Source organism: Macrobrachium nipponense, chromosome 41 (assembly GCF_015104395.2).
Source record: "Macrobrachium nipponense isolate FS-2020 chromosome 41, ASM1510439v2, whole genome shotgun sequence".
NCBI classification, from domain to species: Eukaryota; Metazoa; Arthropoda; class Malacostraca; order Decapoda; family Palaemonidae; genus Macrobrachium; species Macrobrachium nipponense.
In genome coordinates this window covers 35,909,240-35,920,863 of record NC_061102.1, presented here as the reverse complement: position 1 = coordinate 35,920,863, position 11,624 = coordinate 35,909,240, and the positions used below count along the sequence as shown (strand labels likewise).

General features: G+C 43.2%; 1 protein-coding gene across 2 annotated transcripts in view; it reads left to right on the top strand.

Moving 5' to 3' along the window:
- The first annotated feature begins 277 nt into the window (after window positions 1-277).
- LOC135212688 (mucin-3B-like) overlaps window positions 278-11,624 on the top strand; it is a 37,246-nt gene continuing 25,899 nt past the window's right edge. Inside the window, exon 1 of one of the 2 annotated variants that reach the window (XM_064246366.1) lies at window positions 278-367. The gene's annotated coding sequence lies outside the window, so the exon portion shown is untranslated. Of the gene's footprint in view, window positions 377-11,624 lie in introns of both variants that reach the window. The other variant, XM_064246365.1, reaches the window with a different exon arrangement.

Here is an 11,624-nt window from a genome sequence, read left to right as displayed (position 1 = left end):
CCTCAGTCTGAAACGTGGGCCAAAAAGGCAAAGTAGAGTGATTACGTCTGGGCAGGCGGGTCTCCCTACCTAACGGGCGGTAGTTACTGCCTAACCACCTTGTTCAAGAATTTTATGTAATTCTTATTGTAAAGGGCCTCAGGTTTGTATAGTTAGGAAAAATATACAATTTATTTCAAAAATTGTGATTTTGCTCTTATAAGTAATATCAAATTATGTTTATGACTGCTGTTTAAATTTAATTGTCATGTTTTTCATTAATTTACGATTTCTTTTCAGATCCATCAGTATTTGCAGCTTTTAAAAATGTTGGAGTGGGAAGCCTTGTTGAATGAATTTACCCATATATCTTAAGATTCACGAACAGGTAACAAAGGTATACCCAGTTTATGAGTTTTTGTTATGTAAGAAGTAGTTTAGTAATTGCTTTCTGTTTTCCAATTGTTGACTAGATAGTGCAAGATTACATTTACTAAACTTTTTTAGCAAAGTAGGGTATATTATTATCATAAAAATAACAAATACAGTGGTACCTTGACCAACGATTTAAATTCGTTCTGTGGCCGAGCTTTAACTCAATTTGCTCGCACATCAAATCAATTTTCCCCATTGAAAATACTTGAAATACCCTTAATCTGTTCCATCCCTCAAAATGCCACCCCATATTTTCATGTTTCATGATATTAAATAAGGAAAATACATTTCTATATAACAAATATTATATAAAAACATAATAGAAAGAGTATGTAGATATAATAAGGTTTTATACAGCGTACAGGTAGTGTTCAAGTTACAATAATTTGTCTTGCGATAATCCTATTTTACAACGGGGTTAGCAATTAATACTGATAAAACAGGTGCAGGCAGCAGTGACAATTAGGGAGCGAGAGAAACCAAATTACAATAGCCTCACTGTATTCCATCTTCTAGATAAGTAAGTTCAAAAACAGCAAAAAAGAATAATGAAAGTATTGTTTTAATGTTATACTCGTTATGTAAATGTGTACAGCTATGAACAACCAGACGAGAAACTACTTTTTGCTAAGTACGTACAACCAAATTATGTTATCAATGACATTATGTAGTATAGGACTGATATTTTTATGTAATAACTTTATTCACTATAGATCAAAGATCAACAAGGAAATATACTGTCAAATTTAAACCAAGTTGTAGCTGAAGCTGAGAAAAATGTACAAACTGCTAATGACTATTATCATGCATTGGCAACAAGGATAAAACTCCCGTAAACTTATGCCATCAAACACAACCGTAGTTAACACTGAGAGAAAATTATTTTAATAAAAACTAATGGGCTTCAAAGAACACATTTTACTGTTGTTTTCACGCTGATGAAAGATAAATAATGTAAAGTTTGTTTTTTCCTAAAAGATATACAAACAGTCTGTCTTTTACAATTTGGAATTATTTAAGGCGAAGCCTGGACACGGCCGCTGAATTCTCAAACAAGGCGGTTCAGTAGTTAACTACTGGTCCGGTCGTTGGTAGTCTCTCCGACCGGATGTAAACATTCCAATTTGTTTTCACTGCTTTCTGCCCGACAGTTGTTTATGCTGTTTTCTTCATCTTCTATCTCGGTGGAATTATTCCTTTTCCTCTTATGTTATTGTGGATGCTTATGTTAATATGAATACTCGGCAAGCCTTGCATTTACAGCCTTTGCTGCCCTCTATCCGCAGCCGGTGCTGCCCCGGGTTAGACGGCAAGAAGTGTGGAAAGATCTGTGCCTTGTTCGAGGTAGATTCTCACTCCCTTTGTTCTTCATGCTGAGGGGGGCGAGTGGAATGGAGATCTAATGTGTGTGGAGTGTTCTTTGTGGTCTGCTGCCCAGTGGGGGAAGTTTGCAGGGAGACTCAAACCCATGGTGGGGATTAATTCACCCCCAACCACTCCTAATATTGCAAACCTATCTTTTTCATACCTCTCCTGGCAACCATCCTGTACTCTCTGCCACCCCTTCAGGGGAGGCCTCTCTCTCCTCTTCCTCCTCCAACAAAACGAGTCTGGTGAGTGGAGAGGAAGAGGAGGCGGGGTGCTGCTGCCTCGGACCTGGGTAACACTCCTCTTAGGGTCTCTGCTCGCCCCGAAGGTTCTCCTTCGGAGCAAGGAGGGACTCCCCTAACCCGAGTCATGGTTTGACAAACACAGCGTTTCCTCTTGGTATTTATTATCCAAACCTCACGGTACAAGATACAGTTCAGCACTGAATACTGAGAAACAGTATATACAGGAAGTAAAAAATAATTATGATAGTTAACAGCAAAAGCAGTTAAGAACTATTACAGCAATAATTAGCATAACAGTTATATGAATATTACTTCGGAGAATAACAATCATTAGATAGTGAAGTATACAAACTATCTCACTCCCCTTCTTATTTATGAGACAATATATGAATAAATCGGGAATGCCAATAAAATAAATTTACTTAATAATACAAGAATAAAATAGCATAAAATAAATAATTGCCATTTAACATGTTGCATTTATCAAGACGAGCATTATCATTACTATAAGCAATTCTGATCGTCTTCTAACTCATTTTCGCTGTTAGAACATTCATCCCAGAATTCCTCCTCTTCCGATTCATAGGATCTTTTACTGGGATCCACCTGCAAACGACTTGGAGGATGGCGCTCCCGAGTAGAAAGACGTATTCCTTCTGATTTACTTCCAATCCCTGACTATTCTGATGACTTCTTCACCTGAATGATCAGCCAATGCGGTTTCCCATGAATATTTGCTTACAGGGGCCTGCTCCAGTTCGTCAAAATGTCTTATTTTTACTTCGTCTGTTATAGTCTCTGCTGGGGTTAATTTATACGTCCAGCCACCACGAAGTATTTCTATAACTCTATATTTCTTCGAAAGATATGGTGCAAGTTTACCACCTCCACAACGGCGTCTCTCAGCTGTCGATAACTTCAATCGAACCAAATCTCCAACTTTTAAAGCTTTGCCGTAAGACTTCCGCTGGTTATTCCTAATCTGTCGTGCCATTGCAGTCTTTTTCCGTGCGACCTTAATAGTTTTCTCAATTTTATCTACTTTCTCTCTCACAAATCTTTCTGCGATTGCTGCATTACCCAAAGAGCCCGGTTGATAATCCTCATCTTTGCAAGTTTCCTTTTTTAGAATCTCCTCTGGACGTCGAGCCGGAGTCCCATAGACGAGCTCATGTGGAGTAAATGTAGTCGTAGTATTTACAGCTGTATTATGAGAGAACTGTACCCTGGGTATCATTTCAGGCCAAAGATCCATATTATTGTGGCACATGCAACGAACGTTGTCTAATAATTGATTTTGACGTTCTACCTGGGCCTGACTTCTTGGATGGTAAGGAGAACCAAAATCCTGCTTAATTCCAAACAGGTTACACACTGCCTTGAAGATATCAGCCTTAAAATGTGATCCTCTATCCGACGTTATGACACGGGGCACCCCAAACATGCAAATCCATCTTTCAACTAGAGTATCCACTGCTGTTTTTGCTGAACAATCCTCAAGAGGTACCAAAACAACATAGCGAGTCAAAATGTCTTGCATTTGAAGGATATAACGATATGGATGTGATGATGAAATCGGAAACGGACCCATGAAATCAACTTGCACCTGTTCATTCATGTATTCCGGAAGCTCGCGGTTCTGAAAAGGGGCCTTCCCTGGATGCTTCGATCTTTTGTTACTCCCACATGCTTCACATTTACTGACGTGTGCATGGACATCTGCCTTCATGCGAGGCCACCAGAAACTCTTCCGAGCTCTTTCCCATGTTCGATCACGACCCATGTGACCACTCATTGGACTGTCATGAATCATTTGAAGTGCATAGAGTCTCATATCTTTAGGTATTACAGGTAGCCACTCTTCTTTCACGCCTTAGGGATGTTCTTGTGAGTGTCTTCCTTTATATTTTATATAACACAGAATTCCATTATTAGTAATACTTAAACGGTTACCATATTTGGCAAGCTCATTCTCCTCTGACACATCCCGGTGAACTCATATTTTTCATAAAGTTCACTACTTCCCCGATCTCTTCATCGCAATGCTGTTTTTCTAACATTTCATTGGGATCCACAAATGCTGTGGCCCACTGCTGAGAAGATCCTACTGCTATACTTGCAATATGCGATACCAGATTTCCATCAGCACCAACTCTTGACAGATAATCAGCCATGGACATCACAGCACTGCGACCACTTTTATGAATTGGATTTATGTCAGACTGGTGAATTGTTTCAATCCATCGCCCTCGATGTCCTCTCTCTTCTCTAATATCCAGGGTGTTTAGCCATCTTAATGCCTGATGGTCCGTTATCAGATCAAACGGTGCAGAGGAGAGGTACATCCGAAACCTCTTTATTGCCAGGACAACCGCCAGTAATTCCTTTTTCAAAATGAACTGTTTACTATAGTCAGGAAGATGGAGTGCCACAGCATTTGCTACCTGGTTTTTAAGCCTCTCAAAAGCCTCAACCATCTCGACCGACCAATGCAATTTCTAATGTGAGTTTTTTTCCAAAGCCTCATACAGGGGCCTAGCAGTCTGTGACATCCCTGGAATCCATTTTTGCACATAAGAAAATGCCCCAATGGCCTGACGCAACTGCCTGACAGTCAAAGGCCTAGGAAGATCCTCAGTTGATGAACTCTTTGCTCACTAATACGAAGCATGCCATCACCAACCACGGAACCCAGATACTCCACTTCACGCACCCCAAATTTACACTTATTCGGGGCTAGCGCAAGACCAGCATCACGAATCCTGCACAGCACATTTCTGAGCCTTGCTATGTGTTCTTTCCATGTTGAACCCCAGACCAGTATGTCGTCGAGATAGCACAATGCATCCGTATAGTTGCAATCACTGAGTATTGTAGCCATCATCCGTTGAAACGTATAACCTGCCCCTTTCAGACCAAAAGGAGTTCTACCATGCCATTCAAACTGGCCCCATGGGACTACAAAGGCCGAGACCTCACATTCCTCCTTCCGAAGAGGGATCTGATGGTATCCAGACTTTGCATCAAGCACTGAAAAGTATTTTGCCTGACCAAGTCTATCAAGAAGATCCTCAACCACAGGAATTTGATGCAATGTTGCTGGCTGGGACACGCTATTTACTCCTCTATAATCAATAGCCAACCGAAGGCTTCCATCAGCTCGACGAGCGCAAACAATAGGAGCTGCCCAAGGGCTACATGATTTCTTTATTACACCCATATCCTGAAGTTTGCTTAGCTCCTTCTTGACTTCCGCCTCCAAAGCAAGTGACAACCGCCGCGGTCTATTTGCTGTTGGTGCTGAATCTGGGTTAACTCTGATTGTGTGCTCCACCCATACCTGTACCAGCAGCAGTGGGCCTCCATTATAGAAAACATTCTTGAACTCATGAAGTACCTTGTCCATTTCCTCTTTCTGCTCAAAAGTAAGCGACTCTCCAACGATGAAATTTCCTCTTTCCCCTCAATTGAACTTAAAAGGCTATGGTTGCCATCGTATCCTACCACACTGAGCTCTAGTTCCACGATCTCCTCTGCAGCAATGAGGAGGGGCAACCGGAGAACCCTCAGGGCATCGGGGACACAACAGATACTGCTCATCTGGAACCATCCCACCACTGCCACCAGTCATGGTTTGACAAACACAGCGTTTCCTCTTGGTATTTATTATCCAAACCTCACAGTACAAGATACAGTTCAGTACTGAATACTGAGAAATAGTATATACAGGAAGTAAACAATAATTATGATAGTTAACAGCAAAAGCAGTTAAGAACTATTACAGCAATAATTAGCATAACAGTTATATGAATATTACTTCGGAGAATAACAATTGTTAGACAGTTAAGTATACAAACTAACTCACCCGACATTTGCTTTTGCAGGTGAGGTGTCGGGACTAGACCAGGCTTGGTTTTCTCTTGGGCGCGCCTTCAGTAGAAGTGTTGTTGGCTCATCTGAACCATGCGTCCAGCAGCGCTGCTACCCACTTTGTAGTCACTACTACCATGGCTACAGTGACCCAACCCAGCTATTATGCCCCTCCACACCTGGTTTGGGCACATAATCCCACGAGTGTGACATCTTCCCTAGTTGGGCAGCAACACCACCTACCGTCAACCAACCTACTTAATCCTCCACCTCCTGGTTTTGGATTACCATCGTTGATAGTGTCAAGGTTTCCTGCTCCTCCCTTGTCACCTGTGGACATGACAGGGATGCCAGCCATACCTGCAATTATGCCTGTCGCAGAGCACGCACCAAAACCCCGCCCTGTTCCTGTGCCTGTTTCTGTTGCCAACCCTGCCACTACTGGACCTGCTCATGCTGATGTTCCTTGGTTGACCCTGACCACAATCCTGCAGAAGCTGTCGAAGAGGAAGTTGAAGAAGAAGAGATTGAGGAAGGTGTTGTTGTCTTTGTCTCAAGAAGTTGAGGAAAGTGTTGTTGTCTTTGTCTCAAGAGATTGAGGAAGGTGTTGTTGTCTTTGTCTTCGTCCTCATCTTCGTCATCGTTGTTGTCTTTGTCTGCCGCCTCCTCACCTCCCCCTTTGAAGGTTTCACAACCTAAGAAGGGGAAGGTAGCCTCTCTGCCCCCTAAGAAGCTTTGCCTTGAGGCTTCTAAGGGTCTGCGTCCTCCCTCCTTGGGGGGAGGCAGTTGGTTCTCTTTTCGGCTCTCCAACTCCTCGGGAGAGGGAACCGAGACTCCGCCTTCAGGGGCCAGGGTGTCAGAAGCCGCTGGAGTACAAACCTCGGAGCTTAGCTAGTGCTTCCTCCGCTCCCAAGACGTCAGCACCATTGAGGGTAGCGCGAGGAAAGACCCAGCCTTCCTCTTGCTTCGTCTAGCCAGGTGGCTAGACGACAAGAACCTCTTAATAGGAGTGCCGCTGCGCACTACCCCTACGGAGATGCTTCTGTTCTCAGACGCATTGACCGAGGGTTGGGGCACACACCTGGAAGATTTGCTGGTTGAAGGAGTGTGGAACCATCATGACAAGCACCTTCACATCAACTTCCTGGAACTCAAGGCAGCATTTCCCGTTTGTTGACATATGCCACGTGTCAACAAACGGGTAGTGGCATATGTCAATAAACGGGGGCCTAGTGTCCCTCTCGTTGCACCAGTTGACGATGCAGGTGCATGAGTGGGCTGTAGCTCACTTGGTAGAGCTGTCAGCCAGATACATTCCAGGCAAGAGGAATGTAGTGGCAGACTAGTTCAGCTGGCAGAATCAGGTGATTGGGACAGAGTGGTCTCTTCACCCAGACGTGGCGGAAAGGCTCTTCGACCTGTGGGGGCATCCAGTAGTGGATATGTTTGCCACTCTGCACAACAGAAAACTTCAGGTTTTCTTCTCAGTTGTGCCGGACCCATGGGCAGCTGCAGAGGACGCGTTCCAACATCCATGGGACAACCTCTTAGTTTACGCCTTTCTCCCGTTCTGCCTGATTTGCAAGATGATCTGCAGGGTGCTGGTCACCAGCAATCTTCGGATGATTCTGGTGAGGCCATTTGGTATCCGGACCTGCTGGCTCTTCTCTCGGAGGCACCGTGAGAGATTCCCCCATGGCACAACCTGCTGTGTCAACCACATGTAGAACAGTACCACCAGGCAGTACATTCCCTGTGTCTTCATGGCTGGTGGTTATCCACCATCTCTTGCGAGTGAGAGGCTTTTCTTGCCAAGCAGCAACAGAGATGGCTGAATACCTCAGACAGTCCTGCAGCAGTATACCAGGGAAATCGGTCCGTCTTCTGTGGTTGGTGTTGTAGGCGGGGTCTCTCTCCGCTCAGGGCCACTCTTGAGCAGGTAGCGGATTTCCTGATCTTCCTTCGCCGAGAGAAGCTCCTCTCTGTCTCTGCAGTCAAAGGATACAGAGCCGCCCTGGCCCTAGTCCTTAAGCTGCGAGGAGTGGATATTTCCTCCTCCATAGAAATATCTCTCCTAATGAGGAGCTTCGAGAGGTCTTCCCCACCCAGGGAACTTGGGGCCCCCTGGGTGGGCCATGACTCTTGTCTTAAGGAGTTTGACTCGTAGACCCTTTGAGCCTCTCCAGGAGTCATCAGACAGGGATCTGACCCTAAAGACCATCTTTCTGCTGGCCCTGGCATTGGCAGAGAGAGTAGGAGAACTACATGGTCTTTCCTTCAATGTTAAACACCCGAGGGGATGGGGATCAGTTATGCTTTATTTCGTCCCGGATTTCGTGGCGAAGACCTGGAACCCTTCGGTTTCTGACGCCAGGTTCGAGTCCTTCACGATCCCCCCCCAGAGGACTTTACTGGTAATGATACAGAAGAGATGCTACTTTGTCCTGTTAGAGTGCTACTGCTCTATCTGAAGAAAACTCAACACCTCAGGCCTGAGTGTCGATGCCTCTTCGTTAGCACTGGGATGACCAAGAAAGAAGTGTCCAAGAACACTGTTTCTTTCTGGCTTCATGAGGTGATTAGGAAAGTGTACGACTCCTCTTGGAGTCGTACACTTTCCTAATCACCTCATGAAGCCAGAAAGAAACAGTGTTCTTGGACACTTCTTTCTTGGTCATCCCAGTGCTAACGAAGAGGCATCGACACTCAGGCCTGAGGTGTTGAGTTTTCTTCAGATAGAGCAGTAGCACTCTAACAGGACAAAGTAGCATCTCTTCTGTATCATTACCAGTAAAGTCCTCTGGGGGGGGATCGTGAAGGACTCGAACCTGGCGTCAGAAACCGAAGGGTTCCAGGTCTTCGCCACGAAATCCGGGACGAAATAAAGCATAACTGATCCCCATCCCCTCGGGTGTTTAACATTGAAGGAAAGACCATGTAGTTCTCCTACTCTCTCTGCCAATGCCAGGGCCAGCAGAAAGATGGTCTTTAGGGTCAGATCCCTGTCTGATGACAGGAGTGCCGACACCAGTACCTTTCGTCCTAGAGCCCACGAAGTTAGAGGTATTGGTCCAACCCTTGCATTCCGCAAGAACTTGTCAGTTGCACAGGTGCTGAAGGCAGGGGTTTGGTGGAACCAGACCACCTTCGGCTCCTTCTACGTTTGGGATATTGCCCATAGGTCCTTGGACACTTTTTCCTTGGGACCTGTGGTGGCTGCTCAACAAGTTGTGTAGCTTACCCAGCTCCTTTAACAGGACAAGGTTGCATCTCGTCCTTGTGATATCGCATGAATGGAGAATGAATGAGTGTGTGACTGGCTCCTCTTTCTTCTCTTTTCTTCCCTCTTCCTGTGGGCAGAGGGTAGCGGTCATCACACGCTGGACAGGACGACAGTGCAGGTAAGCTTTGTAACTGAGCTCCATTCTATCTCTTTAGTTAGGGTAGAAGCGTTTGTCCGTCCGTTCCCTAGCAAGGGGAAAGCTGACAGCAGTAGGAGACAAACAGCAGTAGGAGACAAACCCAATGCTTTATTTTGGCTTCTTACTTATGACATAAGTTCTTGCTTGATATTCATAAGAGGTATGCATGCCTCCCTCTTATGAATTGGTCCAGAGATCTGGCCGCTGAATCCTGCAGTTCTCACTCTGATCAGTTGGACAGAGGCTAGGTTCCCCCCCTTTGCTCTTATGACCAGGGAGGGAACCCAGGTTGGGTGAACACCAGTCTGTTCACAAGACTCAGATTCCTCCCACCAACAAGTAAGTCTTCCTAATGTAAAGGACCTATGGTTTGTATAACGTGTCGGAACAAATCACAATTTTTGAAAGTAAATTGTATTTTTCCTTACTATACAAACATGAGGTCCTTTACATATAGGCCCATTTCATGCCACCCCTCACTCAGTTCCTGGGCCTAAAGCAAAGTGGAATGTTTACATCCAGTCGAGCGGGACTCCCGACCATCAGACAAGCAATTACTGCCAAACTACCTGTCATTAAATCTTATGACCGGTCCAGCAGGTGCTGAATAGTAATTCCTTATGTAAAGGACCTCAGGTTTGTATAGTTAGGAAAAATACAAGGTTTGTATAGTTAGGAAAAATACACTTTACTTTCAAAAATTGTGATTTTATTATAAAATTATAATTTTCCTTTATCCAGTTTTCTCTATCGTTACATAATTACTTTCTTCCCGTTTGAAAAATTGCAAGTGTAACATTTGCTACTTAGGCTTTGTCAGTACTGGTTCTTGCAGCTGTGAATATAGTCTTTTCTGTGTCTTGTATGTAATCTGGTAATTCCAGTGTTTTTTGCTAACCTTGTTGCATTAATTTGCTTGTATGTAGTTTTTTTTTCCCTCACTAATTAGCAGTGAGTGGTAGTTTCATGAATGTCCCTTAAGGGGGCTGGCCGGTACCATATATGGTGGTATAGGGCGAAAAATGCAAAGTCATGATAGAATTCATGGAGCTTCATATGCAATGGAGAATGCGTATACAAAATATTTTGTAAAAATTCCTCATACTTTCATAGTTACAGGGTAAATAGTAAAAGTAACTCTTATAAGCCAAAAACATTGATCCGTACAAGAAAATGCAGTATTTCTTATGTTATTGTAAATTTTGATAATTATTATCAAACAAATTGTGAGCAATGGCATCTGTAGAGATTCCATGCGTCACAAGATGGGAAGGTATGCTTACACAGCCTTCAGTGCGAGCAGAAACACGTTCAAGTTTCACCTCTTGACATTCGCTTGCTTTTACGTCTTTTTTTATTGTTTCGGCAAGAATTTCATCTTGCTAAAGACGAAAAGACAAGCGGAACATCTCGCTAACATACAGAAGAAGAAAATTCTCTCTAATAAGAGTTCAGATCATAATATCGGCGATATAACGAGTTAGTGAAGGACAGAGAGAGAGAGTACTGTGTAGGAAGGAGCGCCCCCATCTCGCCTGATGCGCAGTGCCCCAGGCTACGATATTTGAGCAAAGGGAGCCTCATTTTTGATAAGTAACATTGTTTTGGTTTATTAATACCCAAAAAGGAATATAAAATTCATAATAATCATGATGCAAGAATTTCATCATACCAAAGAGGGTAAGAAAAGCAAAACATCTCGCTAACATACAGAAAAAGAAAAATTTGCCCTAACAAGAGTTCAGAAAATCATAATGTTGGCGACATTAGCCAGGTTAGTGAAGGAGAGAGAAAGAGTTGCGTAAGGAGTGCCCTGTCTTGCCTGACGCCATGCCCCAGGCTACGATCTTTGAGCAAAAGTATCTTCATTAATGATTAAATTGTGATAAATAACATAGTTTCTGTGTATTAATACCCAAAAAGGAGTATAAATTCATAGTAATCATTATTTATTAACATTGTTTTTGTAAAAATACAAAGAAAAACCTTGAACACCCATATCTCAAAGCTATACTTGTGGAACTTCAAATTCTACCTTCTTTAGTTTTAAAGCTTTAGCATTGAAATTTGGTATATAACTTAGAAAGACATAGAACAATCAAATGAAGCCCTTTTTCTCCAATTTTTGTTTCATTATTTTTTTTCTTATATTTTTTTCCTGATTTATAATGTTTATATTTTTACCATAATGAAAACATCATATCTAGCAAAAAAATGGCTTTTAGAAAAAAACTTCATTTGATTGGAGGTCTACATCAGGTCTATATATGGTAGTAATCCCAGATCTTAATATTAAGTATCAAGG